Source organism: Dreissena polymorpha, chromosome 9 (genome assembly GCF_020536995.1).
Source record: "Dreissena polymorpha isolate Duluth1 chromosome 9, UMN_Dpol_1.0, whole genome shotgun sequence".
NCBI classification, from domain to species: Eukaryota; Metazoa; Mollusca; class Bivalvia; order Myida; family Dreissenidae; genus Dreissena; species Dreissena polymorpha.
The window spans coordinates 27,168,220-27,180,059 of NC_068363.1; the positions used below are offsets into that span (position 1 = coordinate 27,168,220).

The window sequence follows — 11,840 nt, forward strand, 5'->3', positions numbered from 1 at the left end:
TATTTTCCAAATTATGGATGACAAGCGTTCGAAAGACACTGTACTTCTCGCGACTTTGATTGATGGTTTTCGGTAGATGACCGATACTTTTCACATGTTTCAAACTCAAGGCAATTTTTGCTGGTTTGCATATTTGAATATTCATCATAACATCGTTTTTCGAAATAGTCTTACGTGAAGTCAAATACAATGGTCCTAGTTCAAATGAAAGAAAAATACAATCAAACTTAGTAACAGTATTTTCCGTAGTGACATACGGGCCCAATTTGAAAAGTGTTTCTAGTCTGGCAGTTTCTCTTATATGGCTTGAGTAAAACCGTGTTAACACACTAGAGGTCACATGTATCTCCAAACTAAATGAAAGTCGGTCACATGGTTTCTGGTGATATATCAAATAAGTTTGAAAATGGTTACTGTCTTTTGAAGCTCATGAAACTCATTTGAAGATAATTTTTTCATAAGACGGCTATAATGAAATCAGTTTTATCGTCAAGTTTTAAAGTCAGAATATTTTAGTCGCGTTCTGAGAAAACTGGGCATAATACATGTGCGTAAAGTTTCGTCCCAGATTAGCCTGTGCAGTCCGCACATGCTAATTAGGGACGACACTTTCCGCTTTTATGACATTTTTCGTTAAAATGAAGTCTCTTCTTAGCAAAAATCAAATTTAGGCGGAAAGTGTCGTCCCTTATTAGCCTGTATGTACTGCACAGGCTAATCTGGAACAACACTTTACGCACATGCATTATACTCAGTTTTCTCAGAACACGACTCAATTGTTCGTAAAATATCCCGGCTGAGTTTGAAAGTTGTTTCGCTTTGTTGGAAAAACATCACCGCCAGGGGGCTGAGCAGTTTAGCTAATATTGCTATAATTAAACCTTACACACACTAGAGATGTTACATGCATAGTGCAATATTCATACAACTTTGTCAAAACAGGTATTTTAATGACATCTCGGATAAATTTGAAAAAGGGTTTTCGTTTAAAAAAAAGACAACCAGGAGGCGGGTTTCCTTAAATAGCTTCAGTCAAATTGTGTTTACCCTCTAGAATCCACATTTAAGTCCAATCTTCATGAAACTTCGTCAGACCATCTGTTGCTGTACATATATCAGGGCTTAGTTCTTTTTAAGTAACTTTGTCTTAAGTTCAACCTTTCAATAGAGGTTTAAGTTGCAGTGATTATGATTTTAGCTTTGAACTCGTTTGTAATGTACTCATTCAGATCCCCCACACTGGTGTCAAGTTCATGTACCTCGCCGGCATGTTCCTCTTCAGTGGCTGTACCGTTCTCTTCGGGTTGGTAGAATGATGAGTCTTGATGACATGTTCGCCGAATTTGTATCTTCTGTATACATTGACATGTCCTATGTAAATAAAACACACATGTATTGGTCAAGCGATGCATTAAATAATATTCGGATAACCGTAAAAAGTTCTTAAACACTACGTATATATATATATATATATATATATATATATATATATATATATATATATATATATATATATATATATATATATATTTCTCTTTTGAGAATATATTTGTTGATAAAATTATAGGGTTGTTTTGTTTTGTCAATACACGTGCAAGTTTGAAGAAGTAAATTGTATTAGAAAACATATTCAATGTTTCATCTATTAGAGGGTTGTCTCGAACTGCAGAAAAATGGTACCCGTTTGTGTTTGATATCAGTCGGATTCAATTCAAAATCGAAATAGGCTATTATTTAAAACGTATATAGTATTCAACCACACAATGTTCTGTCGGTATGCATGGTCTCTTTGCACGTCAGGGTCCTTGACGTATGTCCCAACAGACAAGGGTAACGTTGCGTTCATAGCGTTGGCGTTTGTTCTCGAAGTATTCAAGTCCGTCGGTACTACGTGCGCATCCACGGCCTCGTTTACGCTGCTCTTCCATACATTCCCTGACAACGTCTCAACCATGTTTGTACGTACATAGCATTAAAAAAAGATTTTTTATAATTTCTCCTGACAACCGATCAACTGACTTTTATTTTAAATTTTACTATTTAGCAAGACTGAAGATCCTTTTTTGACTGTAAACATTTTCGTTGACTGTAAAATGAGTTAGGTCTTATATTGACCGATGTCAGGACGTTGTAGATCAAAACGCATCGTATGTTTTGCGGTTTTGGATGGTTTAATTTCCTTGTTAAATATTTTAAATAATTTCTTGGGTTATTAAAATCTTTTTGGTAATTCACCTAATGCGATATAGAACAATAATTGATGTGTAAAGTTAGTGTTGAAAAGTCACTAGTGGTACTAGTGGTATTGTTTATTTGGAAGTTTGTTATAGATTGACATTTTATTTGCAATTAACATTTTATCAAGTAATGAAAATGCAAATTGAGAAAATAGCACATGATACCAATATTTAGAGTACAGCAACATTACCTTTGATTTATTGCATGGTTGGGTCTGATCAGATCCGCTGGTAGAACGCTGGATTATTCAATAAAACACTAATTGTTGCAAGTTATTAATTTTTAAAACAATGTGAAACAGTGACAAAAGTATGCTACTACTGCTGCTGATGATGATGATGTTGATGCTGTTGCTGATGCTGCTGCTGCTAATAATGTTGTTAATGATGATGATGATGATGATGATGATGATGAGGAGGAGGAGGAGGAGGAGGAGGAGGAGGAGGAGGATCTTGTCATAACTGTTTTTTTTTCAGGGCTTGTCTAGGGTCTTCGTTGGGATAGGATTGGCGATGGGACCAGCTATAGGCGGCCTGTTATACGGGGTATACGTCTGAACTATACTGGCCACTAGATGGTTGCTAAGCATAACAATGCCAATGGCAAATAACACGTGCATTTGAATATCATGCGATTGTGATACCATCGAGCTTGTGAAGAGGAGTTTGACAAATGGGCTATACTATTTTATACAATCAAAAAATATCTTAAGATAAAGTATTTGACGGACGTTGCATATGCGCCTATTTCTGCGAATAAGCAATTTATGTGCTTACCTTTATTTTGGAGTAACTATTTTGGAGTGAACATTTTATTGAGCCTATTTTCAATTTAAAACATACAATTTCCTGAATTGGAACAATCGTGAAACAAACTATCTAAACATATAATGTGTAAAATAAATGTGCTTTTTGAAAAACAATTAATATCAATATAATATCACAACTAAGTTTGCATTCAGTTCTTTCTTTATTTAAAAAAAAAACCTAAAGTTCTATGATGATCGTTTGGACTATCAAAATAACGAAGGAACGAATGTCCTGGTTGTCAAAACAACGTATGAAATAATGACCGCCTTGTCGAAAATTAGCATAGGAACGATCATTCGTGGTTAACTGACTGCATTGATACGATAACCATGTTTTCATCGAACATTAACGTCTATGAAAATACGAAAGGGCTATCCCAGAATATCATGAAACATCATAGGCAATATGTAATTTTGAACATAAGTTTTCTTTTATCTGTTAAACTTGTGCTTTTAGCTGGGTGGGTTCACACTTCCTTTCGTCTCTGTCGGCGGACTCGGGATGATGTGCATACCGCTGGTGGCGTACTCAGTGCCCAACTCGGCGTCAGGTTAGGTTACTGCAACGTTACAATCGTGATTGTACACATAACAAAAACTAGATTTACATGAATGCCACTTTAACATGAATGTTCCTTTAAGCATTGAGTGAGATATGATTATATTAAATATACATTTCCTATTTAAAAGAAAGGAACATATCGGTATAATACAACACAAAGCAGTAATGAACTCGTTAACCTTGTGCTTAAATTGTGAATGAGCGATATATAAGTACGGTTATACTGTTAAAGGCGTCCGTTTCGAGAAGAGGATCTTGAATACTACCAAAATCTAACGGACGGGGCGACGAAGATAGACGATAGACGAAGGCAGAAACAATTCAACCAAATCCGGATTTATTGCTGAATTAATAGTAAAAAGACGAACCTTCTGAAGGGTTATTTGTGTCAGACGAGGACTCTCCTGATCTGTCTAACCGTGGCCAGCAGTGCAGTCATGTTGTCAATACTGCGACCCACACTGGAACCCTTCCTCAGAAAGGTACTTAAAAATGTATTTTAAAATTGCGCAGTCGCTCACATACACATATGTATGTTTTCACTATATAAGCTAATTATGATAATATCGTGAAAATAACGGTAATATTGACAACCAAACATTTTTGCACGATAACAGGCTTATTATTACTTTACTGATAATGAAGGTGATATTGACGTGGATACATCGTTGAACAATACTTCGCTTATGATTATGATAACATCGTGAAAATAAAAGGTGAAAGTGCTATTGATAGGCTCATTACATCATCTAGTTGCAATAATGTATTTAAAAATTGCGCAGTCGCTCACACACACATATGTATGTGTTTACTATGTAAGCTAATTATGATAACATCGTGAAAATAAAAGGTGGTAGTGCAATTGATAGGCTCATTACATCATCTAGTTGCAATAATTGAGAAATATAATTCTGTGAAAGAAGAAGACCTAGATGATAAGGATGATCAATGTTTGCATTATTATGATTATGATGATAACTATTATGTGGCTGCTGACGCTGATGCTGATGATAATTATAATTAAATTAATTATGGTTATAAATGATGCGATCATAAAAGAAGTGGCGTGTATGATGCTATTGACACTTTCGATGAATGTTGGCTGTTACGGTCGATGGTAATGGTAAAGTGATGATATTAATGCTGACGAGTATAACAGCAATTAAAGAAGACATGTTTAGCTCCTGTTGCTGTTATTGATAATATCAACTTCACTTATTTGATGATAGTTTTTGCTATTGTCGGCACTGTTGCTGCTGCTCTCTCTTATGCTAGTTCGGCAGTTACCCATCTAGTGTCTGTGGCTGCTCCTGATTTTGCTGAAGATGATGATTTGTATTATTTAAATTATTTGTCCTGCTATTGTTCTACAGTTCAACCTGTCACCCGAACTGATCGGCGTGGTGTTTCTCGTCCTAGCGGCAACGTACGCCGCGTCCTCGCCATTGTGTGGATGGTTATCTGATAAAGTTGTAAGCGAAACGGATTTTTGTTTCTGTCTGTAATTATTACTATATGCTAGCTGACAACCAAACCTCGTATTGTACTGAAGGGTGGATAAGTGTGACAGTTGAGGAGAACACCAGGGGTCGTATTCCAGAAATATCTTAAGTTAAATTTTATTCTTATTCCTTAAATTAGGAAATTTACTAAAGTGTTCATTTCATATACAATAGATTGGCATCAAGATATTCATTTAAATAACATCATTATGTCAATGGTATTTTAGGAATACCAAAAAAACTACATTTTTTTCCTTATTTAGAATAGAAATTTATAACATTGTAAATTTGAACTTAAGTGAAGTTATTCCATAAATGACTTAAGATCTTTCTGGAATACCAACCCAGGTGAGTTATGTGTCCAAGTACATGGGTTTGGATGAAATGATAGGAACGTCTATTTATTTGTTTTATGTTTGTTTTGAAGGACTTATCGCCGTTTAAACAGTATTGCAGTTATATTGCTGCGATCAGGTAACTATGGTGGCATAGAGGTGACATTCACTTCTCTTTTTTTCAATTGCTCTCCTCTTTTTTCTATTTCGTTGCCACGAGTTAGCTATGTCGTGGCCACGAGATAGAAAAAAGAGGAGTGAAAAACTAAATAAAAGCGGCGTACAATTAAAAAAAAGAGCTGTGCTTCTCTTTTTTTAAATTGCTCTCCTCTTTTTTTCTATCTCGTGGCCACGAGTTAGCTATGTCGTGGCCACGAGATAGAAAAAAGAGGAGTACAACACTAAATAAAAGCGGCGTACAATTAAAAAAAGAGCGGTGCAGTTAATAAAGGCAGAGTGCATTAAACAAAAGAGGAGAGAATTTTCGCTATCTCGAGATCCCGAGTAAGTCAGCCAATCAAATTTTGCGTAACATGTGTAAATATTCTGCACACATATATATAGCTGGTCAAAGCAGACAAGGCTCTGATATAACATACTACTATTAGTACTACTATTTCTGCTACTACTACTGCTGCTGTTGTTGTTGTTGCTGCTGTTACTTCTACTACTACTACAACTACTACTACTACTACTACTACTACTACTACTACTACTACTACTACTACTACTACTACTACTACTACTTACTACTACTACTACTACTACTACTACTACTACTACTACTACTACTACTACTACTACTACTACTACTACTACTTCACTACCCCTACTACATTTCACTACTTCTGCTACTACACTACTTCTACTAATTTCTACTACTACTACTACTACTACTACTACTACTACTACTACTACTACTACTACTACTACTACTACTACTACTACTACTACTACTACTACTACTACTACTACTACTACTACTACTACTACTACTACTTCTACTACTACTACTACTTCTACTACTACTACTACTACTACTACTACTTCTACTACTACTACTACGACAACTTTTCACTGGCTGATTAATTTGAGGGAACAAGTTAGTTTTTGATTGGCCGACTAAATCGTGACCACGAGTTAGGTAAGTCGGGATCTCGAGATCGCGAAATTCTCTCCTCTTTTGTTTAATGCAACCTTCCTTTATTTACTGCACCGCTCTTTTTTTAATTGTACTCCTCTTTTATTTAGTTTTGTACTCCTTTTTTCTATCTCGTGGCCACGACATAGCTAATTCGAGATCCCGAGTTACTAAGTAGTGGCCACGAGATAGAAAAAAAGAGGAGTGCAATTTAAAAAAAGAGCAGTGAATGTCCCCTCTATGCCACCGTAGGTAACCTTCTCAATTTGTTCAACGTTAATTAGTTTATCAGTTCTATATGAACACACTTTTTCAAGAAGCTGAAATATGCCTTTCTTGAATCAGAATAAGTAGAAAAGATAACATGTTTGTATAGTTCGCCAACAATAACCTGTTTCTGGCAAACTCTAGTAGCATAACTTTAACAAAACTTACATTTGTTCTTAATGCCGTCTGTATTTTGTTCGTGCAGATGCTTTCATAGTTCACTAACTTAGTATCCGTGATTAAGTAGATATAAGGTTTGATCTTGTATACGACTTATAGTAAAGCAACATTTAATAAATATTGATGCGTGCAATGTTAAACGTAAATTAACTAAATATATGTGTGTTGTCCCTTTTTTACCGAAAATCTAGTTTAAACCGAAAGTGTCGTCCCTGATTACTGCGGACTGCACAGGCTTATATGGGAAGACACTTTACGCACCATCATTATGCCCAATTTTCTAAGAACAAGACACATATCATAGCCTTTACATACAATATGATCAATTACATCGCATGTCTTGTATTTTTAGAGCGATCAAAGACCCTTGCAGATCATTGGTTTTCTAGGTGCGTTTTTTGGCTCGCTGCTGATTGGCCCATCACCGCTTCTCGGGTTTAGAGAAGGGTCAAGGTGTGATATATTCTATATCCTTATATTTTATGAGCTCAAGAGTCATGTAAACAATTCTCTCTGAGTTAATACATTGCCGATGTATGAACGAAAATAACAAAAATGTTTTTTTTAGTTTATGCTATTGATATTTTATTAAATCATTCATGCATGTCAGTGCGTGATATATGTACGGAATATTACACTAGTTAATTGTTTTTATGGATATGTCAATCAAACTAAATGTGTTAGGACGTATCACAACAACAGTGAAAGCCGCGACACTGTTACATACTCCTAAAACAACCTACATATGTAATATTCTTATTATTTAACTTAATACAATATATCTGAAATTCGTGTTTTTTTTGGTATATATAATTATAATACATGGCGTTTTCTAATGTCTTTTTGCTGTATAATGCTCAAATTGAAAGACAGCAAAGAAGTCCGGCTGCTAATTAAATATTTAATCGCAAAACGTGTCATACTTTTCGGTTAATACGTATTTCATTGCTTGATAAATTTTCCTTCTTTTTACATCTATATGATTTTCTATATTTCACTTCTTAGCTCACACCAAAAATATTGCTATGTTCTTGATATTTCAGCGGTCTGTGGTTGGTAATATTTGCTTTGGTGATGATGGGTGTTTCGATCAGTCTAACACCTGGTCCCTACAATGGACATGCTTGCCACAGTGGCCCAGTGAGTACTGTTTTATCGTCCGTTCAACTCAAAAGTTTGATATCCGATTCAAAAATTACAGAAAAGACTGATACTCAATATTCAACATGATTTTGTTTTAAGCAAGTGGTTCCATTTTATATTATTAAAAGCGTGAAACAAGTGTGCTAGTTTAGTGGTCATTATTTTCACGTTATGATAAACACTATACAACCAAAAAGAGTCTAAAAACATGTTAAGATTGTTTGATTGTCACAAAATGTGATTTCTATATCATTAATTGATATTAGTAATACTCACAGACCTGTGGAAATATACACTAACAACTGACTTATGGAGAACACCATACTCATTGGAAATGGGTCTTCGGTAAGTGCAGGGGTTTGTTCACGCTCTTCGCATCTAGGCTACCCATGTTCAGTCCCCGTTCCCATAATCATGTAAATTAGACTAACCACAAGACAATAAAATACAAATTTATTTCATTAAAAACCGACTTGCTGGAAATGAAATCTATGATTCAAATGGTTACCAACCTGCTATGAATCAAATCGTTAACCCATTAATGCCTATCGTCTAGAAAAAATGCCTTGGCAAATAGCGTAGACCCAGATGAGACGCCGCATGATGCGGCGTCTTATCAGGGTCTGCGCTGTTTACTTAAAGGAATTTCTTTTAAAAAAAATTCTTAATATAGAAATAAATAGACTAGACAGTCCTAATTTTGGAAATAAATTGATCCATTTAAGAAGGATTGGAGAGTCCACTAGGCATAAATGGGTTAATAAGATCGGAATGCTAAAACACTGTCCGAGTCGTCGACTTTTGCAGCCTGATGCACTGCAGGACCAAATAACATTTGACAAACATACACACGCACTTCGTATAGATGGTCGTGTGAATGCACTGCATAAAACTTCAAAATGCATAGCAATATCTTTCCTGGTCGCTCCATATTTTTTTTAAATAGCTTATTCATCATGTTTGTATTTATACTGAAGCCATTTCTGGAACATGTTCCGAACACGTGTACTGTTTAATTTATAATACAATCTGGCAATACAAATGCGAATTGGAAATATCTGTAATAACATCATTTGCTAAAGAGTTAGAAGTTTATTGATTTGTTTTTTCGACGTCGACCCGTTTATGAGTTTCTGAGTAAAATAAAATATCAACATTGATGCTTGTCTATTGTACAGAGATTCTGGTTTTGAAGACCTGACCAGGTATGGGCAGGGGTTTGGACGTCTGTCTCTTCACTCGTGTAAATTATTATTTCAAATCCATGACTTGCTTCTTGTACGTGTTTCTTTATCTTACCGGTTCACGAATATTAAGATATATTTTATAACATTATTTGCCAAAGTGCCGTATCAGCGCTACAGATTTACAAAGTAAACATTCTCAGTGTATACAGCAAAACACCGTGCGTATGCTTCTAGCCCTTTGCATGCTGGGAAATTTGTCGTCTGCTAAAATGTCGTCTGTTTAATTACTAAAATTAAAATGTTCTTCGATTTTTTTTCAAAGAATACTATTAGAATAGCAAACAGTTTGGATCCTGATGAGACGCCACGTTCTGTGGCTTCTCATCTGGATCCAAACTATTTGCAAATGCCTACAAAATTCGGTTCCAGCACAGAAAGAGCTAGTGTTACCAAACAGCTATATGGCATCGATAACTTCCACCACAATTTCTATTGACATTCAATTCTCTACAGCATGAGTTTCTGTACAATAGGATCCAAATAAACAGATAACGAGAAATATTTGCTATGTGTACATTTTGCAACTAATAAATTATACTTCATCATAATTATCCATTTAACTAAGATGTAAATCTTAGTTTTCATTATTTACGATTAATACATTTTTGCTGGTTTGTGTTTGTAATTTTTTTAAAGATTATTATATCATGTGTGTATCATTTGTTTCATCCCCGAGAGAATAATTATATAGCAATTCTGGAGAATGAATAAAGTTACACTCAATTGTGACCAGTAGCACATTCGTGTATGTTAATCTTCGTTACATAAGACAATAGTGAAGACATACCCACTTCCTGACGTCGTTGTTTTGTTACAGTCAGTAGCTTTAAATAGTATATTTTACATTGTTTATATATAATTGTATAGGTGTGTCCATGTATAGCTATTATAACAGTCAGATTATACTGGTGATATAAATGACTTGAATAACATTGAATATTGAAACACAGTAACGATCATAAATGCCATTAAAGTTTACACTTTTTGACCAGACATACCAGTAATTCCAATTAGTTTTCCGTAATAATTAATAGAAAGAATAGTTTGACAAACCAAACAATGCATTAAACTATGTAATTAAATTTACTCTCTAAACATTATTGTTACGTCACATATTTATATTGCCGTAAAAATGTAAATAGAAAATCTATTATTGTTTTGTTTTATTTCAGTATACGTTTCTTTGACATTCACGTATTCTTAAATAAGAAATTGTACTAAGACGTTTTCATCAAATTAATTTTTTCCTGAGTTCGAATCAAAGGCTTTCATATAAGAATTGTAAAATATTTGTTTTACCTTTGCATTTTGACATCAATTGGTCTTTACCATAATTACGATATGAATACAGGCATTCTAATATTTTAGGCAGTTCCTTGGCGCAGCAGTCGGCGGTGTACTTCTGGATACTGTTGGCTTTGAAGTGATGACCACGTTTTCAGCTGGACTATGCTTGTTTATGGTTAAAACACTGTTTCCGTGTGAGATAAGAAATAACAAGCGCGGCCACAATGGCAAAACTATAATAATAATAATGAAAAAAGCGACAATTTAATAAACACTAAAAACCGGAACCACTCGATTGGGCTCGTGGTTAAGTGTTCTGAGAATATTTAAATAAAAGTTCTAAACATTCGGAGCTTACCTCGTATTTATTATGCATATCAAACCACCTATTTGGGTGTTACGTTCACAGTGACGTAACTGTGTATTGTGCATATACAAATGAAAGCATCGTTTACGCTTGAAATACGTACGGTTTTTATTTGCTCATATTGTAAAGTCACACCATCAAAAAAATTAGCCCTCATATTAAAAAAAGCACCATGACCATAACATCAGAAAAATAATATCGTTTGTAATATTGTTCTATATCATCAGTTTTAAATGTTGTTTCATTGTATAACTCATGTGATTGTAGATGCTGTTTGCTATTTCATGCTTTCATCTTGAGTTTTAATTGGACGCAAGACTGGCTCTTCTGCAAGCGATGTATAAAAGGTGACGATAAAGGAGCTGGATATGACGTGTTATAATTACACAGATAGAACACTCTTGCAAGAGCTGCATAGACGCGGACACAATAATTAAAATTTAGTATGATACGTTTTCTTGTCGGTACGATATAAGATAAAAAGCTTCTTAGACTTGTGTTAAGGTCACTACAAGGCCGTTGAGCTTGTATGCTTTTTGTATAAAATGACGTAGGTTCAATCGGGCGGTTGAGTTGTTCGAAAACAATATTTGAGCCAATATTAAAAAGTCGCCCAAACGCAAATTGTTTATTTGCAAATCTCTTCAATACTTTCCCCTGTTACCACTTGCATTACAAGTCGCAACCAGCACATTCATCTAAAATAATATAAATGTAAATATAAAGATTGTCGTCGTCTTCTTCTTCGTCTTCTTCTTATTCC

General features: G+C 34.7%; 1 long non-coding RNA gene across 1 annotated transcript; it reads left to right on the top strand.

The window, feature by feature from the left end:
• The first annotated feature begins 5,409 nt into the window (after positions 1-5,409).
• LOC127844264 (uncharacterized) lies at positions 5,410-9,381 on the top strand. Its single transcript, XR_008032650.1, has 4 exons — positions 5,410-5,584; positions 7,386-7,486; positions 8,077-8,173; positions 9,355-9,381. It is a non-coding gene; the product is annotated as an uncharacterized LOC127844264 (long non-coding RNA).
• Positions 9,382-11,840: the final 2,459 nt, after the last annotated feature.